The sequence below is a fragment of the Schistocerca piceifrons genome, chromosome 3, assembly GCF_021461385.2.
Source record: "Schistocerca piceifrons isolate TAMUIC-IGC-003096 chromosome 3, iqSchPice1.1, whole genome shotgun sequence".
In the NCBI taxonomy this organism is placed as follows: Eukaryota; Metazoa; Arthropoda; class Insecta; order Orthoptera; family Acrididae; genus Schistocerca; species Schistocerca piceifrons.
Genome location: NC_060140.1, coordinates 660,415,498 through 660,439,079, shown reverse-complemented (window position 1 = coordinate 660,439,079; position 23,582 = coordinate 660,415,498). Strand labels below are relative to the sequence as shown.

At 40.1% G+C, this 23,582-nt stretch overlaps 1 protein-coding gene across 1 annotated transcript in view; it reads right to left on the bottom strand.

Moving 5' to 3' along the window:
* Positions 1-23,582, bottom strand: part of LOC124788949 — a 457,931-nt gene that overhangs the window by 369,707 nt on the left and 64,642 nt on the right. The gene's annotated exons all lie outside the window — the stretch shown is intronic.

Sequence of the window (23,582 nt, the reverse complement as noted above, 5' to 3'; positions counted from 1 at the left end):
GACACGGTGTCTCTTGAAACACAAAACACTTCAACTAACTTGATTACGGAAGCCCCCATCGTACGAGTACCAACAATTTGCCTACGCTCTAATTCTTTTAGCTCCAACATAATGCACTCAAAAAACTGACATTTGCAACGTGTTGAGAACGTTGCACAAGAGTCATTTTTGGTCAAATACAATAGCGCAACTTGCTGGCTTGGCTAGCATGTGTACATACGAGGGGCGTTTGAAAAGTCCGTGCAAAAATAAAAACTACTTACGTGTTTGGGGTAAACCTTTTTTATTTTTCGACATAGTCTCCTTTTAGACTTATACACTTCGACCAACGCTGTTCTAGTTTGTTGTTCCCTTCCGAATAATAGGAATTGTCCAAGTCTAAGAAATAGCTATCAGTTTGCTACATCACCTCCTCGTTTGAATAAAATCTTTGTCCCGCCAGCCATTTCTTCAAATTGGGGAACAAACAATAGTCCAAGGGAGCCAGGTCTGGAGAGTAGGGGGGATGTGAAACTATTTGTAATACTGTTTCCATTAATTTTGTGACCACAACCGCTGAGGTGTGTGCTGGTGCATTTTCGTGACACAGCTCGGTTTTCAAACCGTCCAATAACGATGAATAATATGCACCTGTAATAGTTTTACCCTTTTCCAGATAGTCGATGAGGATTATCCTTTGCGAATCCCAAAAGATAATCGCCATAAATTTTCCGGCCGAAGGAATGGTCTTCGTCTTTTTTTTTGGTGCAGATTCTCCCTTGGTAACCCATTGTTTAGATTGTTGTTTGGTCTCTGGAGTATTGTTGTTGTTGTGGTCTTCAGTCCTGAGACTGGTTTGATGCAGCCCTCCATGCTACTCTATCCTGTGCAAGCCTTTTCATCTCCCAGTACCTACTGCAACCCACATCCTTCTGAATCTGCTTAGTGTATTCATCTCTTGGTCTCCCTCTACGATTTTTACCCTCCACGCTGCCCTCCAATACTAAATTGGTGATCCCTTGATGCCTCAGAACATGTCCTCCCAACCGATCCCTTCTTCTGGTCAAGTTGTGCCACAAACTTCTCTTCTCCCCAATCCTATTCAATACTTCCTCATTAGTTATGTGATCTACCCATCTAATCTTCAGCATTCTTCTGTAGCACCACATTTCGAAAGCTTCTATTCTCTTCTTGTCCAAACTATTTATCGTCCATGTTTCACTTCCATACATGGCTACACTCCATACGAATACTTTCAGAAATGACTTCCTGACACTTAAATCAATACTGGATGTTAACAAAATTCTCTTCTTCAGAAACGCTTTCCTTGCCATTGCCAGCCTACATTTTATATCCTCTCTACTTCGACCATCATCAGTTATTTTGCTCCCCAAATAGCAAAACTCCTTTACTACTTTAAGTTTCTCATTTCCTAATCTAATTCCCTCAGCATCACCCGACTTAATTAGACTACATTCCATTATCCTTGTTTTGCTTTTGTTGATGTTCATCTTATATCCTCCTTTCAAGACACTGTCCATTCCATTCAACTGCTCTTCCAAGTCCTTTGCTGTCTCTGATAGAATTACAATGTCATCGGCGAACCTCAAAGTTTTTATTTCTTCTCCACGAATTTTAATACCTACTCCGAATTTTTCTTTTGTTTCCTTTACTGCTTGCTCAATATACAGATTGAACAACATCGGGGAGAGGCTACAACCCTGTCTTACTCCCTTCCCAACCACTGCTTCCCTTTCATGTCCCTCGACTCTTATAACTGCCATCTGGTTTCTGTACAAATTGTAAATAACCTTTCGCTCCCTGTATTTTACCCCTGCCACCTTTAGAATTTGAAAGAAAGTATTCCAGTCAACATTGTCAAAAGCTTTCTCTAAGTCTACAAATGCTAGAAACGTAGGTTTGCCTTTCCTTAATCTTTCTTCTAAGATAAGTCGTAAGGTCAGTATTGCCTCACGTGTTCCAGTGTTTCTACGGAATCCAAACTGATCTTCCCCGAGGTTGGCTTCTACTAGTTTTTCCATTCGTCTGTAAAGAATTCGTGTTAGTATTTTGCAGCTGTGACTTATTAAGCTGATAGTTCGGTAATTTTCACATCTGTCAACACCTGCTTTCTTTGGGATTGGAATTATTATATTCTTCTTGAAGTCTGAGGGTATTTCGCCTGTCTCATACATCTTGCTCACCAGCTGGTAGAGTTTTGTTAGGACTGGCTCTCCCAAGGCTGTCAGTAGTTCTAATGGAATGTTGTCTACTCCGGGGGCCTTGTTTCGACTCAGGTCTTTCAGTGCTCTGTCAAACTCTTCACGCACTATCATATCTCCCATTTCATCTTCATCTACATCCTCTTCCATTTCCATAATATTGTCCTCAAGTACATCGCCCTTGTATAGACCCTCTATATACTCCTTCCACCTTTCTGCTTTCCCTTCATTGCTTAGAACTGGGTTTCCATCTGAGCTCTTGATATTCATACAAGTGGTTCTCTTCTCTCCAAAGGTCTCTTTAATTTGCCTGTAGGCGGTATCTATCTTACCCCTAGTGAGATAGGCCTCTACATCCTTACATTTGTCCTCTAGCCATCCCTGCTTAGCCATTTTGCACTTCCTGTCGATCTCATTTTTGAGACGTTTGTATTCCTTTTTGCCTGTTTCACTTACTGCATTTTTATATTTTCTCCTTTCATCAATTAAATTCAATATTTCTTCTGTTACCCAAGGATTTCTACTAGCCCTCGTCTTTTTACCTACTTGATCCTCTGCTGCCTTCACTACTTCATTCCTCAAAGCTACCCATTCTTCTTCTACTGTATTTATTTCCCCCATTCCTGTCAATTGCTCCCTTATGCTCTCCCTGAATCTCTGGAGTATAGTAACTGTAAATGTCGTGTGCCTAGGGCTTTCCGTCAGGTACACCTTTCGCTGGTCTTTCGATTTGACACCACTTCGGCGACTTGCGCGTCGATGGGGATGAAATGATGATGATTATGACAACACAACACCCATTCCCTGAGCAGAGAAATTCTCCGACCCAGCCGGGAATCGAACTCGGGCCCATAGGATTGACATTCTGTCGCGCTGACCACTCAGCTACTGGGGGCGGACAGGAGTATAGTAATGTATCCATGTATCATCCCCAGTGACGAAACGAACAGGTGCAAACCATCCTTGCAACACTTAACACGATCCCGTTTTTGGTCAAGCGTGAGCAAACGCGGAACCCATCTTGTGGATAGCTTTCTCATGACCAAATGTTTGTGCAAAATATTATGTACCCTTTCATTCGAGATGCCCACACCACTAGTAGTCTCACGCACCTTAACTCTTCTGTCATCCATCACCTTGTCATGGATTTTATCAATGATTTCTGGAGTCGTAATCTCCACAGGGCGTCCAGAACGTTCAGCATCACTTGTGCCCATATGGCCACTCCGAAAATTTTTAAACCACTTACAAACTGTTCTAATCGAAGGTGCAGAGTCACCGTAATGTCTATGAAGCTTCTATTTAGCCTCCTGAGGCGTTTTGCCTTTCATAAAGTAATGTTTAATCACCACACGAAATTCTTTTTCGTCCATTTTTTGACAATCACTCGACTTCCTCGACTCACACGAATGCCAAACACAAAGAAATAGACCAATACGGCTGAAACTTGGTGTGCGTCCTTTCCAAAGATGCTACTAAGTAAACATGACCTCGATACGCGCCGGTGGTGCTATCTCTCGGACTTTGCACGAACTTTTCAAACCCCCTTTTATGTTCAAACATGCATTTCCCGAGGAGTTCACGTATTTTTGTCCGTCCCCTTCAGACACTGTGCAAGCTGCCATTAGGTGCACGGTGCAGGGTAGTTTGCACGACTGTAAGTTATTCCCTCTCCACCCATGAGTGGAGTGAGGGAAAAACTACTGCCTATATACTTCCATACGAGCCCTGAATTCTCTTGTCTTGTCCTCGGGGTCCTTACGCGATATGTGAGTTGATGGCACTAGAATCGTTCTGCATCCTGCCTCAAATACCTGTTCTCCAAACTTTCACAGTAGTCTTTCGCGAAAACATAAATCGTCTTCTCTCCAGGGATTTCTATTTAAGCTCACGTACTATTTCCGTAATACTCGCGTGTTCATCCAAAATCTAGCAGCATGCTCCTGAATTACTCTGATTTCTTCCCACTTGAGCAGTACTCAAGAACGGGCCCCACAAGTGTTCTATACGTGATCTCTGTTACAGATGAGCTATATTTTCCTAAAGACGACGATTCACCTTCCTTATAGCCGACCTTACGCGCTAGTTCTATTTCACATCGCTTTGCACGGTTACGACGGAATGTGTCAAGCCAGTAATATTGTATTAGAAAATTATAGGATTGTTTTTCGTATTCATAGGATTTAATTTATAATTTCTGACATTCAGAGTAAGCTGCCATTCGTCACATCAAATACAAATCTCTGCAGGTCATGCAGTCATTTAAGATAACACATACGCTACAGCCTCGTTAGCAAATAGTCGCAGGTAACTGCTCATGCTTTCTGTCAGATAATAGTACCTGTTGATTTTCGTCATCATAAAGGCTTAGCTTTTAGAAGTACCAGACTGGAAACAGAATATTTATCAAGCCATTACATTACAAATCTATCATGCAATTTCAACATTTTGTTGATGTATAACCAGCAACCCTTTTATTTCATGACGAGTTTATTGCAAATCTGTCATAGTTGCAGTACATACACATATACATAACCTTCTAAAATTGACAATACATGCATCACACAGTGACGTTAGATGAACGTTACAACAGATGCTTCCTATACAAGTGAGCATATGTATATTGGATATTTATCTACTGTCACTGTGTGATGCATGTATTGCCAATTTTAGATGGTTGTCATTAAGATCAGGCACTTTCAATGCAGTCTCAGTAGGTCAGGCTTGAGAATAAACCAGCCGTTTATGAACTGGTCGCCAAAATATATGTACTGCAACTGTGACAGATTTGTAACAAACTCTTCACACTGCTACTGGTTGCAGTTTACTTCGAGAGCATCATCTAGCAGTATATGCTGGCTGTGGAGCAATAGAGACGGCAGCATGTCTACCAACAGATGGCTTCGATGACTGAGTCAGAATTTTACAGGATCAAATTTGTGCAAGAATGGAAATCAGGCCTAATGTGGTACAATAAGTCTTCCAGTATACGAACAGAAAATTTAAAATGTTGGTCAAAGTTGGCAGATACATTGTCCGATTCAAGAGCAAGACACGCTGAACTACATGTTTTTTTTTTTTTCATTCTCTGCTAAATGCTGTTAAAACATTGAAAATAAACCCTCTTGTACTGTAGATCAAAGAAATTTACAACGATGTTTCACACTGATACATACGCATTAAAAGTAATGTCTGAATTGAAACATCGCTTGAAGATACCTTCTAGTAAAAATAATGACTTTATTCGATTTGTTGCTAGACCCTTCAGTGCCGCTCTTACAAAACGGATGTGCTCTTGAGAAAAGTGTTTTGTATAGCTGTATTTCGCAAACAGTTCAAAACGGAGTATGCCTGTACGTGATGCTTCCTTTTGTGGGTGGTCAATTACATGCACTGTCAACCTACCTTCGTTCGTTGCCTGTACGTTAGAAATGGATGCTGTACACGAAGGCGAAGTGAAGAGAGGAGATTGCAGGCATTAGAAATTGTGGTTTTGCACTGGTCTTAGCATCTCTTTAGCGACAGAATGATAAGAAACTACGTAATATGACAAATGGAGCCGATGCACTCACAAACGAAGACATTCCAAGAAGTAATACAGATTAATGTGAGGTAGCTAGGGAACTGTGGAATCAGATACCACAACAAAATTTGTACCATAAATCTGAAATTTCCTGATAGATTAAAACTGTCTGCCGGGCCCAGACTCGAACTTGAGACCTTTACGTTTGGTTCGCAGGAGAGCATCTGTGAAGTTTGGAAGATAGGAGACGAGGTACTGGCAGAATTGAAGGGGTCGTGAGTCGTGCTTGGGTAACTCAGATGGTAGAGCACTTGCCCGCGACAGGTAAAGTTCCCGAGCTCGAGTCTCGATCCGCCAGACACTTTTAATCTGTTAGGAAGTTTCATATCAGGACACACTCCGCTGCACAGTGAAAATTTCATTCTGGTACCATGAATCTGTTCAAAATTATCACTGAAGAAGCTGGAAGAAAACATCTTCGGTGGATTCCAGGGAGATCTGAATGCCCGCTGTTTGATCGTTGAGATGCAAGCCGAAGATGTCCTCTTAACTTCCGTGGCTCTGAAAGCAGTTGCAACTCACAGATTTACAGAAAGGAGTATCTGTAACGAACAAAATCTGTCGGTATGGTAAAGGAACCAAAGTCAGTTGCTGTATCATGGTGATCTTGCGAGTTCTTTGTCTAACTCCAGAGCTCCTGAAGTGATCTTCAGGAGCATAAGCGTATCCAGTTTCGCATCCTGGAAAATAATAATAATGTCGTGTGACGAGGACCTCCCGTCGGGTAGACCGCTCGCCTGGTGCAAGTCTTTCGATTTGACGCCACTTCGGCGACTTTCACGTCGATGGGGATGAAATGATAATGATTAGGACAACACAACACCCAGTCCCTGAGCGGAGAAAATCTCCGATCCAGCCGGGAATCGAACCCGCGCCCTTAGGGTTGACAGTCCGTCGCGCTGACCACTTTTTTTTTTTTTTAATCTCATTTTGTTCGCTTTGGTTCGTTGCATCTGCTCGGGGCGGATGTCGTAAGACATCCGTTTAAGATCGTTGTTGATCGATTAAATCAGTTTTTTTTGTTACGGAGGGCAGCTAACCCTCTGACCGAACACGCTGAGCTACCGTACTGGCTGCCACTCAGCTACCGGGGGCGGACATGCTGGAAAATGATCGTTTGGCACCACCTATGGCCGGGAGTCACCGTCCGGCGAAGTTCGGCCGCCGATTTGCAATTTTTTTTGAGTTGACGATACACTGCACAATTTGCGTGTCGATGACGATGAAATGATGATGGGGGAAACACAACACCCAACCTCAAGCGGAGAAAATCTCCGACCCGGCGGAGAGTCGAACCCCTGCCCGCTGCGTGGCATTCAGACGGGATGGCTACTCAGCTAAGTAGGCGGGCTATTTCGCGTCTTCCTTGTGACTTGCAACGATATACACTGTAGGTCACTGCCTATATATGACATGTAAATAAACATGACAACGGGTCGTATTTGTTTCCTTATTAACTTATCAAGTAGTCAGCCGAGGTGCTGTTACGGGAAGAACGAATTCGGTATCGCGGGCAAGGAGGTGGATCTATTGAAGGTCAGTTTCGGAGCACGCATCTAACTTGACAGACAATTGGAGGACGGTTGAGTCCGAAGCCGGAACCGTTGGCAGCCGCCAGTGGAGCAGTATTTTCGGCGCTCGTGTTAGGGGTTCGGTAACTGACTGTTAGTTATTACTTACTGCGTTTCTCTTGGCAGACCGCCAGAGAGGATGTTGCACCGATAGACAGTTTTTAAAAATACTTGGCCAGCGTTATCTGCAGTAGTGGCCTGCTGAAATACAACAGCTTCACTACAGCCAACCAGAGAAGCAGGCACGGTTCTCCCCGGCACTTCTGCTGCCTTTGGTTTTTCCATTTCGACTGCAGGAGCCACTGTCGGCATTCGTTATAAACAGAATTTGACAACGACTGCTTGTCTTTCTACCGCAAAGTTAAATCAAATTTCATATCGGTACGAAGTATTGTAAGAAAAATATGTACTGAATAAGGATTCTGCTTTGAGCAAACAATTTCGTTCGTACATACTGAGGCACGTTTTAAGACATTCTCAACTTGAATTGAAGGGTTTGTAAACAGTGACACAGTGTGTGGTTGCGAAACGATTTCATACTCATGACAACATGTAAATCACAAAAACTTCAGTTACTAAACTGTACCAGAATGTTAGCAGACGACAGAAAGTCTTATGAACAAGAGTAGATGCTATCAAGAAAACAAAATGAACGCAACGAGGTTGGTGGAACTTCACCGAAACGTGTATGTGTAAAAAAGAATAAATTTGTGTTTGTTCTTTTTCCATAAAAATTTATTTGAAAGCAAACATGGCCTCTGAAAAAAAAATGAAAAAACTATACAAAGAATTAGTCGTTCATGTCGGGTCCGGATGCGAAGAACAGATTTGGTGGTGTCTCGGAGCTAAACTGGCGCCGAAAGACCTCACTTCCTACTCCTACCACCTAAGTCGACAAACAACTGTTTTATTACCTTTTCTCTTTAGCAAGTGTAGTACAGGGTTTATAACTAATGTATTGTCCGCTGGAATCAGTGTTAGATTTTCCTGGGTCAATTTGACGTTCCAAGTCTTAGGTAGCTGTACAGTCTTCGAGGATGTGGCGATCTACTTATGGTGCTCAATAGATGCACTGCGGGGTTTCCTCCTGCTTTAGTATAAATTCATAATTTTATTTTTGTATGTTCAATTCTGAGACGAAATAAGGCAATAGCGTCTCTTCTTGAGATTTGTAGCGATGTGCAATCAAACTTTAACCTGGAGGTGCTTACATTGTAAGAAAATACAAGTAATTTGGTTTGATCCGCTCATTCGATACCAATTGTGTTGCTTTTTGTCAAACAGTCTTCCAGTTGATTACTTTTGATGTTATATTAGCAGTTACCACTGAATTGTTTCAGTCTTCTTCTTTTCTTACTAGAACACGATTCACTTCTTCTTTGCTTTGGTTTAGTATCGTTTCCACCAATAATTAACGAAAGGTTTGAACCACATATTTCTTTGAAGTAATCCGAAAGTAACTCATCATTTGCATTGATATGCGCTATCTATTTATGTCTTACTGCTCGTACTGCCTTTCAATTATCGCATCTTCAGGATGTTTTTGTTGTGGATTTTGACATCAACAATAGCCGATAACAATCATTTTTCATGTGTGTTAGTAGAAAGTGGATTTCTTTTTTAGAAGCATTATTTAAAACATTAAATGATCTTTTAGAGATAAGTGTAATTACGATGAAAGCAGTGTTGTACTAGACCACTTCGTATTTTGGACGATGGGGTTCAACTCCCTGTCCAACCATTCAGGTTAAGGATGCCGGGATGGCCCTTCGAAAAGGACACGTCAATTTATTTCTTTATCGCTGTCTAATCTAACCACATGCTTCGCATGTAATGATCTTTTCTTCGACTGCAAACATTCGTCAGTGGGCTCCTTACATTTTATATTGTGAAAGCTGTAACACTATGAAAGATTCTTCAAAAAAATTATGAAACTGGCACCACATATGATTAATTGTGGATCAAACAAAGAGTTTCCGTCCGACATATCACTCACGCAAAATCAGTTATTTGTGAAATACCAACAAGATTAAGTAGACCCTCTGCACTTTGTGGTATCGTGGAAAGAATAGTTTAAGTGAATCTTTCTGCTTCGGTCTACTAATGCAGTTCATTGATATTCGAGACTTAACCTTTTGTCAAGTCACCACATCCCATAGTTGTTCCGTTGGTACTCTTCCAAATGGACAAGCCAGGTAATACGCGGTATTTCTGTAGTACAATCGAGGCTGCATGTGATCGGAAGTTAACTACATGAAGTATAGTTCCAAAATTTGATGAAATAAATCACTGTAGCTTTTATCAGAGAACGACTGCAGCAAGTTTATGGCAACTCAATGATGCCCATGGACACCACTGCAATTTCTGTTCGTCCTACGACTAGAGCTTTGATTAGTGTGTTCATTATTTCAAACACAACAATATGTCTTTACGGAGGTAATATACCTGCACTACTGTAAATGTTAACGCTAATTTGGCCCTTGGTGCACCTTGAAATTTTCTGGTGTGTACTGTAAGTTTGTGCCCATTTGAGAACATAACATCCTGGGTGTCGAACTCATGTTCGGGTCCCAAATGTGTACACTGTATTGAGGTACTTGTAGTGAAGCTGACGTAGATTGTGTTACAGTAATTGTTTAAATACAAGTCCCATCATTGGGCCAGTGTGCGGTTTTCTGCATAAGTCAAACTCAGGATCCAAACATGTTAGCAATGGTTTGTGATTCATTTTAACTTCCAGTTTAGGCCTGCGTTTGTATTTTTAGAATCTGTGCATCCAGTAAACGATAAGCAGCGAGTCTTAGTAGATTCAAAAAGAGTTTATTAGATCAGGATTCAATATTTTGGACGTAATGTCAATGGTACTAACCAAGCCTTTGGAGGTTTTGTATGAGAGGACTGCCCTGACTCCGTATTGCAATGCAGGTGTTGCGGGGAGCCTTGGGTGGCGCAAGTGTTGTGAAACAATGTGCAGACTTCTCTTTGAATTTCAGCAAGCGAAAATCTTATCAAATTATGTTTATCATGTAGAACTAAAAATTCCTTCTTTTACATCTGAATGTTTTATTTGTTTTTATTCAAACATGTTTCACTTATTCGTGCTAGGCATCATCAGTGCTCTATATTTAAAATTATTTAATTATTCATATTTCTGCAATATTTTTGCAGTGGTTTCTGGCAGCTCATTTAAATGGCGAAGAGATCTGAGGATTCTTGGCAACTCATTGAAATAGCCTGCCAGGAATCACTACTAACCTCCTAAAAGTATGTGTAATTAAATATTTTTCTTTGTGTTATAGAACGCTGATGATACCCAGCATGAATAAGCGAAACATGTTTCGTTGGGAACAAATCAAACATTCAGTTCCAAAAGAAGAATTTTTTCTTATCGACATGATAAACAAAATTGGAGTAGCAACCATAGAAGGCAGATAAACGAGCTAGGACTGAATGGGTGTTTGACTCGAGATCCTTGGATCCGCCAGACTTGGTACATACATCCATTACTGTCAGGCTACAATTGCTCTGAGGGTGAGAACCAGCTTTCTATCATAGATTGGGAGATATGACGTCATAAACAGAGAGCAGTGAAAAACTGCCGCATCACGCATGACATTTAAATGTAGTGCTTCTTTACTACTAACTCTACTCGCAACACATTTCGCAGGCAGTATTCATATATGCGACTGAATGTACCTACAAAATTTCTTTATATGGCACATAGGAGATATGACGTCATTAACAATGAGACGCGTGAAAAAATTTCGCACGGCGTTTAAAATTATTACTTCTTTGCTACTAACGCTATTGGGAAGATATTTCGCCTCTGAATGTACTTGCACAAATATATCATCGTACGGCACATAGTTCAAGAGATATGACGTCATAAATAGAGAGATACGTGAAAAAATACGGCACCAAGCGTGAAGCTTCAATACAGTTGTTCCTTAGTACTAAGACACTCCTACAGACGAGTCAACGTAATGAAATCCTTGAGACCTGGCAGCGCTTTTCACAGCTTTCAACTGCGAAGTGGAAACAGCTGTAGGCGAAAACGATAATCGTCTATAGACCTATGAAAAGACGTTGCCGTAGAGACGTTTACAAAATCGAATCGTAGACACGCGAAGCAGTTGCGCCCAGATGCCTGGACATGTAACTAGAAATATTGTTTATAATCAACTTCTAAGTTAAATAAATATTGCAGAGAATTTGAATTTCGCATATTATGTTTATTAATTTGGATACTGCATTTATACATTTGTACTGTATGTGTTGTTCTTTGTACGACTGTTTCATAATTCCAAAATTGTTTTCACGATTGATGGAAATTACACTACAAACACAGTTCATTTTTTTTATTTTCGATCCTAATGTATAAGTGGCTAAACGAATACCCGTCAGCGTCGGGTTTATCAGCTAGTTCTCCATAATTTTCTTGTGAGCTGCAGAGCAAATAATGTAATTGATTGTTGGTATTTCCGTCAGCTTCTCTTAGTCAATTCCCTCCCCTCGCCACCCCCCCAACTTCTCATCATCCACCCGCCCCCTTCCGCCTCTAACCCTTCCCGCTCCCTCATTGCTGCCTGTAGCATTAAAATTTTTCGTAACCTCACAATAGCTTAAGGCCTCTGTGTTCGTGACGGCCAAGCTTTAGTGCTGCAAAGGAGGCAACAGTTTCTTTCGTTACGAAAAGCATGCCTGCCGATGGCAGTGAACGCGGCGACACGCAGGTCGCTTCTGGGGCGGAAGCGCCGACACGCGGTTGCTGCAGCTTCCGGGAGGGGCGCGCGAGCCCAGTCCACACCTGCCGGTCACACTTTCTGACCTCAGTCTCATTCAACACGGCCTAACTGCAGTCACAATATCACAATGGTGAAGTTTCGGCTTCAAATAACTTAGGGGGCTACAAACTGATAAAATACTATGCAACCGCACGATCCTTTGACAGGTGAACAGCCCATCATTTTCAAAGCACAAATGAAACGACAGACCGCTTGCATTGCAACTTAAAATCTCGATGGGCAGAGCTGCGGAACCAAAATGCGGCGTATGATCCCAGACAGCTGCAGTGGGCTTGGCGCGGCTGCTTTGCGTGCCTTTCTCAACCAACCAAGTAACGCCATTTTGTGTACATCTCTATGGAACGCCTCACTATTATCGCAGCAATATATGCTACTGTTGTTTTGGCCTGCAACCTTTTGGTTTCCGCAGTTGAAAGCTGCCAACAGTACTGCCAACTGTTAGGGATTTTCTTTCACCGACTGTCATTGCCGCTAACCTTAAACGTAAACAAATTGAATATGCGCAAGCAGATCTACATATATTGTCTGGAAAGAACTGAAGTATATGCTAGAGAATACTTTCCAGTGTACCATATTTTACAATTTATTCCCTTTCCATTCGCCTACGACGAGCAAGGTGGCGCAGTCTTAAGAAACTGAACTCTTATTCGGCAGCACGATGGTTTAAATTGTCATTCGGTCATACCCATTTAGGTTTTCCGTGATATCCCTAAAAGCGCTTGAGGCAAATTCAAGTATGATTCGTTTGACATAACACGGCTGATTTCCTTCCTCATCCTCCCCCGATTCCATCCTTCCCCGTCTCTAATGACATCATTGTCGACTGGGCGTTAAACACTTATCTTTCTTTCTTAAAACGTGTACATAGAGATCAAAGAGTGGCCGTCTAAATTCCCCTAGATCCGCTGTAATTAGTGTAATTAGTCTAATCTCTCGATGAAGGTTTCTCGGGTCTCCAGCCGAGTGGTAGCGTTGATATCTCGTGACGTTTCTGGAAGTGTCATTCAACCCATCTTCTGGCGAACATCGTGAGATATCAGCGCTACCACCCGGCTGGAGACCCGAGAAACCTTCATCAACAGTTTACGCCGGCAAAGCCTACGGTCACAGTCTAATCTCTTGTCTCTAGTCTCTACAGGTGCGGCACGGAGAGCACTGCAGTATATTTCTAGATTCCTTTCTTAATATGGGCTTCCGAAGTTTTGTAAGAAGCCGTTAATGAGATAGTTATTTTAAGGGTCTACTTGTTCAGGTTTCATTTCGGTGAGGCTCTGCTGCGGGTTCGAAAACCTAAAACCTAGACGGTATCGGTCTCCCACAGCTAAATCAATATTTTAAGATGAGTCGCACAAGAGTTTTGTTAGCAACCTCCGTATTAGAATGACGGCAATTTCCTAGTATCTTACCAATCGAGCTAAATCTCCCTCCTACTTTACCTACCACTGAGCCTATGTATCATTTCACTTCAATTTCCCATAAATTGTTGCACCCAAGTATTTGTATCGGTTGAGTCACCCAATCATCACTTAAACAAATCACGTAACACGCATTGGCGCAACAATATGTGGCGATATGAAATTGAATGATAACGGAGGGTCATTTGTATGAAAAGCTGGTAGCTTATTTAAATTCGTTGATATGACAGCTCCAATAGAGTTTTAGTACACATTCGCCGGTAAATTTTTGTTTAGTCACAATCAGTCTAAAGGGTTTTAATTTTCTAGAGAAAATTTTACATTTAATTTTCTCACCACAGTTTCATTGACAACCAACTGTAGCTGAGGCGAAGTGTAATGAACGTGTTATACGTAAAGAGGAATGTTATGTGTTTGTTATATTAATTTCTTTGTAACGTTGTAGTAGTGGAGACAAATGTAATGCAGCAGTAGAGCAGCGAGCAGGTTCTTGGCAGCAAAGAAGTACCCAGGACCGCAAGGAGTAAACGACCCGCAGCTCCCCACTCCAGCACCAGCGAGCAGCGGCATAATAATACATTATAATTCGATTGTTAACGGAGAAGGGAACACTGTTCATTTGCTTGGAAGATAAGTTTAACATGAGGCAGATAGGTAGCACAATTTCGACTCGACTGGAGATCTGTATCGTTAGGATACGAACTGAAGTCAGTTCAGTCTTGACTCGATCGAAGAGCATACGGTAGTAGTGGGGAGTCAGGAGTTGGTTGCCGGATTTGTGCTACCGTGCCAACGGTTTCTTCAAATTACAGCTTACAAACATAGGGCGGCATTAAGGCTTTTTCCGTGAGACTTTATATGGTTGTGTGTCGGGCGTTCGAGTGTCGTGATTTGAACACATTGAAGGTCAATGTGAAACTAATTTAATGTGACTCTTACGTCGCGATACTGGAGGTATTGCTGCTGCTGTTGAGCTGATATATATATAAGAAGAGATTAATTTGCATGTTTAGATGATATTGGGTTCGAATCGGGGATTCAATTCTTCAACAGTTTCTTAAAGTTGTGTGCCCCCCGCGCTCGTTCAAGGTTAGTTGAGTCGTAGCGTTTGTATATGGTTGTGGATTTGTGGCCAGTCTGGGAGAAAGTAGTTACATTGCTTGGTTAGATGATTTTTGGCAGACATTACATATGTGTGAACGGAACTTTATGTGGTAGCAACTGTTAACAATCGATTTTATTTTACAATTCAGATCACCAACTTTAATTTTTGTCCTAATTACAGCGAACCAGTTAATCACTGAACCACTTGACTAATCAGGTAAGGCAGTCTTATCTACTGAAAAAGGGAAGTTACGACTGGCTAATTTACCGTCTTTAGTTCACGCAGTATATCGGTCTAAGGCCTGAGGCAACTCTGTAGCTTAGGTTGTTTAAATGTCAAAGTTTAAGTGGCTGTGGCTTCTAGTGGTTTACGTTTGACTCAGTTTTATTAATAATCAGTCCGCTCAATAGTGAGTTGCCTACCTACGTAACATAACGACGATTAACTGTATTATAAAAGAGAAATAAATTATTATTTGTTCAAAGCGAAAAAAGAAAGTGTCTCCACGCGTCAATAAATAGAATCCTACTTACTGATTGTCAAATTGTAAGAAAGAAAGAAAGAAAAATATTTAACTAAAAATAAATAATTTTAAGAGAAAGGATTACGCAAAGTAATCCGAAGGGATCTACTGCATAGTCTGAATCTTTAACATTTAGCTAATAGAGGAAGGATATTTAAAGTTTATTATTGATTCAAAAAAAGTAATTAAAGCGCTCGTGGGAGTATCAAACGTGATATTAAATATTTTTTGAGGAATAGTTTCGATATATTTTGAGTTATACGCTAAGGGTATCATATTTCGAATAGCCAATATTACGAAACATTTTGTTTGATAACAAATAAAGAGATTATTGACTCTCAGGAAGTTAAGGCTTATATCCCTGATATGTGTTAGTTATGTTCATCGCTGACAATAGAGAAAATATTTGCAGACGAGAAGAATTAACATTGTATAAGTATTGTAATAAAAATATCAGGCTCGCTTATTTAAAGAGCATTGCTCTAAAAGAACTGCATTTTGTAAGTTTATAATTCGTGTTTGGGTAAGTTTGAAGAAGTGAAGCAACCTTAAAACAAGTTCGCGGCGGAACGCTGTATAATCGCAGCTAATATTACATTTTAAAGGGAAACGACTTAGTAGTTATATTGAAATTTAGTCCCAGCGCCTGTGTTGTGTGTAAAATCCAGTATTTGTAGTAGTTTTATGTAGTGATGATGCAAAAGTGATTAAACAAATTACGATATTTTTAGCAAGACCAGGCATTGCCTGCAGGGCCAGCGACTGTAAAACTTAAGTTCTAGAAAGGAGTCACTTTGTATTTTGTTACTGCCAGGTTTCGCTCTTCAAATGAATAAGTGCATCATCAGAACATGTACTGTAAAAGATACCGATTGAGGTAATACGGAAAACTTACATTGATGTTGCGTAAAGGAAATATTCTATTTCCATTATGGTGACTTACGTTTAATGTTGGCTGATAGCATTAAAGATTGCTGACAGTTCTAAAGATTAAGCTCGCTGTACTGTGGTACTTAAACTTCCGTTTAAAGGACGTTTAAAATACAGTAGTAAATTATGACACTGGTAGCACCAAAGATGAAACTGACTGTACAAAAGGATTTGTAACGTCCATGATGTAGTGTATCCAAAGGTAATTTACATTACAGAAAACGAAATTTACATTTTAATCTCTTTTATGGGCCTCTGTATAGACATCTCATATCTGCACATATCTACTTATCTTTCAAAAAATAAGTGTACATCCGTAAAAATTGAAATATCTTTCAAAATACATTATAAAAATTCATATTTATAATGTCTGTACAAAAATTAATTCAAAACACCCGTTTTTTTTTTAATTTTGTTATGGTAATAGGTAGGTATTATATTTTGGTTGATTATCTACAACACTCCATAAAATAACTTGAAGAACCCATATAAATTAATTTCGTTTTTTTCATTTGCAAATTTTGCGGGTTTTTCCTATTTTCTACGAAAATTTTCAATCCTTCCAGAACACTTAGCAGAGGACCTTTATCTGTGGTGTGGATAATTTTCACACTGTCTTCTATCTCACCAATGTATATTTAGTTGTTCTCAAATGTTCACCCAGTGCTGTATGATTTGAAATAAATTGCAGTGTTTCTTGTAATGTATTCTAAGCTGTCTTCCAGTTTGGCCAGTGTAATTGTTCTGACGATTGTGGCAACTCATTTTATATACTCCTGAAGTATCTTATTTGTCCTTATGTAATTCTCCTTGTAAATTAGTGCATGTCTAAGGGAGTCGCTAGTTCGAAATGATGCTCTCACTTCCTGTCTTGGGAAACACCTCGCAATACGGTCTGTTATAGGACCTTTTTATTTGGGTGTAATAACCTTTATTTTTCCACTGGCATTCCTATACTATTGTTTTTATTTTGTTTAATATTTTTCCGAATAGGGTGTTACAGTTTCATTATGTCACGTTCTTAGTAATTGTTCCTTAATGCTATCTTTTTGATTCCCTGCAGTTCTGAAGCTCTATCTTAGTCTGTGATTGGTAACCGTAACATTCTGTGTGAAGCTGAATAGAAATATGTTTTTTTTTGTGCTGAATTGGATGATTTGAATTATTCCCAATTTTTAATGGTTCAAATGGCTCTGAGCACTATGGGGTTTAACACCTGAGTTCATCAGTTCCTTACAAGTTACAACTACTTAAACCTAACTAACCTAAAGACACCACACACATCCATGGTCGAGGCAGGATTCGAACCTGCAACCGTAGCGGTTGCGCGGTTCCAGACTGAAGCGCCTAGAACCGCTCGGCCACACTGGCCGGCTCAATAATTTTACCTCAATACGTAGGGTTCCTGTAAACTTAAAAAAATATGTCTTCCATTCGATCTACTAATTGACAAATTGCACAAGTTTATGCTACTATCAATTTCATGTTCATCTGTGAACTTAATTTTTGGGTACATTTGATTGACTTTGTTATTTCATTTAAATCATCCTTGGTTCCTTTAAATACAACTATACTGTCGTCAACATACCGGTGATAATACAGTATTTTCTACTTTAAAACGAAGAATTTATCAAAAAATCTCATTTCCAAGTGATTAAGAAAAATGCTGGATAAACTATTACCCATCGATAGACCGTCTCCCATGCAGTAAATTTTTCCGTTAAAGATAGGGTACCTGAAATCAAGGCTAAATTGTAAAAACTTTTACAAAACGTTATAAGGAACACTGCAATTTAAATTCAAATCGTACAGCATTAGATGAACGTTTGAGAACAACTAAACATACATTAGGTGTGACAAAAGATAGAATGAAAATTATCCACACCACAGATAAAGATCTTCTGTTAAATGTTGTGGAAGGATTGGAAACTTTCGTAGAAAAGAAGAACATCCCTCAAAAATTTATAAACGAAAAAAACGATTTTAATTTATATGGTTTCTTCCTGTTATTTGATGTAGTGATGTAGATAAACAACCAAAATATAACACCTGGCATATTATCGTAACAAAATTTTAAAAAATGTGCAACAGTCTTGAATGATTTTTTGTACAGACATTTTAAAATATGAATTTTTATATGTATTTTGAAAAATATTTCAATTTTTACGGATGTACTCGTATTTTTTGAAAGATAAGCAAAGATGTACAGATATGAGACGTGTATACACACGCCCATAAAGCAGGCGATTAAAACGTAAATTTCGTTTTATGTAGCTATAAATTATCTTTGGGCACAATATACCATGGACGTAACAAGTACTGTCGGACCGTCAATTTCAACTTTGGCGCTATCAGTGTCATCATTTACTACTGTACTTTAAACGTAAGTTTAAGTACTACAGTACAGCCAGCTTAATCTTTAGAGCTGTCAGCCAACTTTAAACGCAATATTTAATGCTGTCAGCCAAAATTAAAAGTAAGTCACCCTACAGAAAGAAGAATTTGTACTTTACGTAACGTCTGTATAAGTTTTCCGTATTACATCAATTTGTACCTTTTACATTGTACTTCTGATAATGCTCTTGTTCTTTTGAGAGCGAAACCTTCACTAAAATATACAAAGTGCGACTTGTGGCTGCTTTCAGAAACTTAAATTACGATATTGTTGTTACATTACTTCTTTGACAGAAGTAATTACTCAAATGGTTTTTCAAGAAGGATTTTGAGTATAAAAAAGTGTATTTCGTGCGAACTGATTGGCTTTTTTACTCGTAAACTACTGTTATTACATTTTTTCCCAAGCCTTTACACGAATTGGGTGTACGTCACATAGCTGTAAGCGTCTAAATAAAATCTAAAAGCTTAAGTTTGACTAGAGCTAAAGTCAAAGTAACTAAGATTATTGAAGTTTTGGGACTGTAGGGGCGACGGCATTACAAGGCCAGCGAACTTCTAGTAGAGAAGCAGTCGGTGCGGGGATAGCGTGTCGTTATTAAGATGACGGTACAAACCCGCGTTACATTTGAAGTTGGCGCGACGTACACCCAAGTGCAGCGTTATATGAGAGCAGCTGCATTTATCTGCATTTATCTGTCGTTACTAAACTGGACACGTGAATGAAAAGCAGTGACCTAAGTGGAACAAGGTACAACACGAGCTACCAGTAGTGGTGCGCGCCGTTCAAAATGGTTCAAATGGCTCTGAGCACTATGGAACTTAACATCTGAGGTCATCAGTTCCCCAGAACTTAGAACTATTTAAACCTAACTAACCTAAGGACATCACACACATCCATGCCCGAGGCAGGATTCGAACCTGCGACTGTAGCGTGTGTGTCGTTCTTTCAATTCTTTCTTAAAGTGGTGTTTGTGATACGAGCAGCACCATCGCGGTAGAAGTGTTGTTCGACAATAACTGAATATAGCTAACAGAATACGATGTACATAGCGTACTAATGTATCGTATTCGTGACTGCTTGTAAATTCACTAACACTGTAGCCATTAAAACAAAAGACAGCAGCTGTTTATAGTGCATTATTAACAAGACTAGTGGTAGAACGTTGTTCAGATACGTTTACCTGACGTTTGAGTTCAATGTTATTTACTTGGTTAGTAAGTGATTTGTTCATGCGAAAGTGGCACAGTTCAGGGTACATTAAAACCCATACAAAATAGGGAAACCGAAGGAACATTATAGTTGAGAGACAAATGTCAGATTGATGTTAATGTTGAAATTCTGAACAAAAATGTAATTATTCAACGAAAGAAGTTGCTTGGAAATCGACCATTCAGAATGGAAGAAAAAAGTGCACCAACTAGCTTACAGGGGCTCTTTAGGGACGGCTATTTGGAGAAATGTGGATCCATTTCGTAATCGGCTAATTCTGTATGGGGAAACCACCGTAAAAGTAAACTGGATGGACGGACAGACATTACAGCCCCGCTAGTCTACAACAACTGGGCTAGTTTATCGAACTATCTTAAGAGTTCTAGATGGGGCCAAGCGTTTGAAGAGAGGAAAAAGAACAGATGAGTATGTGTAATCAGAAAGAATATGTCGCGAGATTCTATGATAGTTTCTCGATAGAGAATTGCCGAGTTTATCAGAGAACAAACGTAGCTACAAAGACGAGTTATATAAACTCAGTACCCAAAAGTCAAGGAAAGGGTTGTCCCATTTGATCATGTGCCCCGACGCCTGGATGTTACGCCTAGATTGGGCTTATAGCAAGAGTGTACCCGCGACATCCAAGCACTCAGGTATCGGCAGATATGTAGTGAAAATGGCAGCACGTCCCGAGTTATTGAACTTATCGGTGCAAGACGCATTGGTCAAAACATAATATTATCGTTGATTAGACAGGAATTCGACCCAATAATTTTTATGCTGGACCACCAGTATCGGAGAGATAATGTCTGCGTAAGCGTACACCGTAGCACAGGACGAGCACCTGCGTTTATCGAACGGATATTACATCGCCTCCGCAGCAACATTCGGAGTGATCGACCAGCTCTGCTCTGAGTCGGATCGCCGTCGGTTTGAATGTGGCTCACCAGAAACCCATTTCTACGTGGACAGCACAGAGACAGGTGAAATGCGTTGAATTCGTCAGCCGATGACCGTGCCACAATATCTTACCATAGCTATTTTCCACTCTGTGTAGTATACTACTGTTCCCCAAGTAATGCGTAATGCTCACGAATAAATAAATCATACAACATACAGTCTTTCTGTTCGACCGAATGGACCGTAATTCCTCAGCATACATCACACGGCGCGCTGTGAAGTGTAAATACAAATCAGTAACTCACAGCACAATGTACAGAAAAAAATATATCAGAATTGTCAGAAATTGCTTGCAAATCATTGTTAACCACCACTTTCGATCATCTGATCATCTTTAGATACAATAAAATTATTTACAACCACCTGGATGGCAACGTTGTTACTCTTGCTTCAAATAAAACCTATCTAGTGTCACTGGTGAAATGCATTACACATGGTGATTCAGCTGCCCCTAACGATGTCGTTTTATGCAACCCGCAATGTTGTAGTTGTCTTTCATAACCCAGGCACGAGATTTTCATATTCTCTCGCTCTCTATTTGCAAATTATTAGCCTTACAGAAAAAATGAACGAGACTTTTAATTATTATGGTTAAATTCTGTGCTAGGGATACGTCTTCGCTATAAGGCCCCAGTTTTCGAGATATTCAAGGAAAACGTACAAAAGTTACCTTCAAACACAACCCCACTCCTACACTCAGCCCCCGCCGGCCATTATGTTATTCATGGCACTCCCTTCTAGCACTGTACAGGTATTTGCGACTGCACGAAGTTTTTTTCCACATTCGACCCTTTTTGGTCTTCATTGATTGGTCTTATTACACCAACGGCTTAGTCGAACACTTACAGATCGTAAAACTGAAGTTTGTATATAATTTTACCTAATAATTTTGTGAAGCTTAACAGCATAATATAAACAGTTACATCGTTGTATTCTTCACGCTTTCTGCCTAGGAAACAAATGTGATTTTAAGGGTTAATTTTGGTTCGAATTGTCAACACAATTAGTCTTAGTGTACGTTTATGAAAGTCATTTTTCGTTCGTTGCCCTCGCGGACACGTTTAAATTAAAAATGTTAAAGAAGTAGCCGATTATGCTGGTGGCGTAACGGCTCAATAACAAAGGCTAAAAAAGGCCAAATATCTTGAATAGTCCGTGTCGTCCGAAATTTTTGTACAGTGGTAGGAGGGCGTGCCATGAATAACATACTAGAAATCCTGATTGGTCAGGGATGAATGTGGGTGGAGGTGCATTACTCGAAAAGAGACAACTGAATCACCACGTATAGTCAACAGTAAAATGCATTAATATATTCATCTTGTGACTGAAGCTTTCTTTTGGTTCATGTTTTCTTTCCAATATATATGGTGAGCTTTTCATCTTGAGACAACGAAGTATCTCAAAAACTACGCGTCGGATTAAAAAACTGAAAAATATTATTCAATATTTTTAAACATTTTATCCGATGATACCAAAATTGGCACCCCTACCCCTCCCCCAGGGAAAGTGGCAACTTTGAAATCTCAAATATGAACATCCCATTTTTATTTTAAATTCGGATTGTAATGGAAAAGACACTAACCTTTGTAACATTTTTGTCGTCGTTTGACAGATGGCGCTGTAATATACAAATTTAATTCCAAAACGGTATTATTTCGAGAAAAATTCTCTATATCAAGAGAAAAAAAAGGCAGACGTAATCAATAATTGTGAAAAAATCTCGTTTGAAGTGTGTCCTCTCACCTCTCACCAGCGGGGTGCTCGTTTGAGGCGAGTCCTCTCATCTCTCACTAATGGGGTGCTTGTTTTGTAAGAATTATTTCACAGTAAGTGCTCAAACATGTCGCTGCCCACATCGGTGCGCTTACGTTTCCGCTGTAATCTACTACATGCTTTGGTGATACGCTGGACCATGTTATCGCGCATTGTTGGCATTGCATTATAAGCTTCACTCTTCAAACAGAAGAGAAGTAAGATCTGGCGATCTTGCAGGCCAAGACAATGGACCGCCTTTTCCGATTCACCGACGGTTGTACACGTGATGTCCTGGGACCCATCATGTTGAAATCATTGTCTGTAGCAAGTCTAAGGAAAGACCTACAAGCAATACTGGAAGATCACTCTCCAAGAATTTTCGATATTTATCACCACTGTCTTCGATAAAGAATGGACCAGTAGTCTTATCACCATTTGTTCGATACCAAACAGTCACATTCCACGGATGCTGATGTTCAATGTGGAGTAACCAATGTGTGTTTTCCACGTTCCAATAATTTGTATTGTGTCGAGCAACCGCAGTTTTTGCACAGTCCCAATCTACAATGAAAAATAGAGTGTTCCTATTTAACATCTCAAAGTTTCCCACCTCTTTCGCATGGCTGTCTTGGCGTGAGGCAGGGAGGAGTCAACATTAGTATCACCAGACCCTACTTTTTTAAAATATTGAACACGTATTTTGCCGTTTTTTAATCTGGTGCGTACTTTTTCAGATATTTCGTTATCTCAAGACAAAAAACTCACCCTGTATACCGTAGGACATCACGCATGCATGCATGCATGTCCGAAGGAACATTGCATCTAACTGTACAGACTCTGCAAAATACAGACGCTGCCCCACTGTATTTCATGGCAAAGCAAGGTAATTTGATGGACAAAACCAATATCTCTCCCAGTGCGGGAATCATGCGATTTGTAAGCGAGCCCTATGGGACATAGGCACTAGGACATAAGGAGGTTTGGATCTGCCTGTGAGTCGTGCACGGATAGTCAAAGTGGTTAACGCGCCCGCTCGCGTAAAGCGGAAATTCCGAGTTCCGGTCCGGCACAAATTTACATACGTTACCAGTAAGTCGCATAGCTGGTGTACAATCCTATTTGCAATT